Below are 619 nucleotides of genomic sequence, written 5' to 3'. Positions count from 1 at the left end.
TTTAATAGTACCTTCGAAGGACTTTTGAAAAGCCTCATCGGCATCTTCAACAGGTGAAGTTGAATTTGAAACAACTAGAGTAGCCATTGTAGATCCCTAGAGCTGTTTCTGTAGTGATTTAAAAGAAAAAGAAAAATTGTGTTGATGGATTATGATAGTAGTAAAACTTTTTATAGGTACATTTCTCTCCTTAGGAATTAACGCCTAGTCACGACTATTATGTTTGAACTTTGGACATTACTTTTGACTGGTAATTAAATTAATCATTGTATACGTTACAGAATTAGCAACTTTTGGGTTCTAAATCAATTAAATACAAAAAACTCACGCCATTCTCAATTGGTGAGGCTTCATTGCCAGCAAAAACAGCGTGTGAAAACTTACATCATCATGTCACGGTGAGTTTTTTTTTTTTTTTGTCTCTTTTTGTGCATATGGAGAACAAATGGAAACATAAGCTCGAGGAATCTCAAAAACACTTGTATAAGGATTGAGAGTAGTATGTGAAATGTGTAAACAATGCAAATACCAATCAACATGCATTAGAATACAAAGCGAGAAGAAAAGGAAAAGAGTGCAAAGAAATAAAGATGTTTCAACTCTAAACAATAAGCATATA

The sequence above is a fragment of the Glycine max genome, chromosome 13, assembly GCF_000004515.6.
Source record: "Glycine max cultivar Williams 82 chromosome 13, Glycine_max_v4.0, whole genome shotgun sequence".
Taxonomy (NCBI): Eukaryota; Viridiplantae; Streptophyta; class Magnoliopsida; order Fabales; family Fabaceae; genus Glycine; species Glycine max.
The sequence above is the reverse complement of the archived record's forward strand: the minus strand, read 5'-3'. Positions refer to the sequence as shown.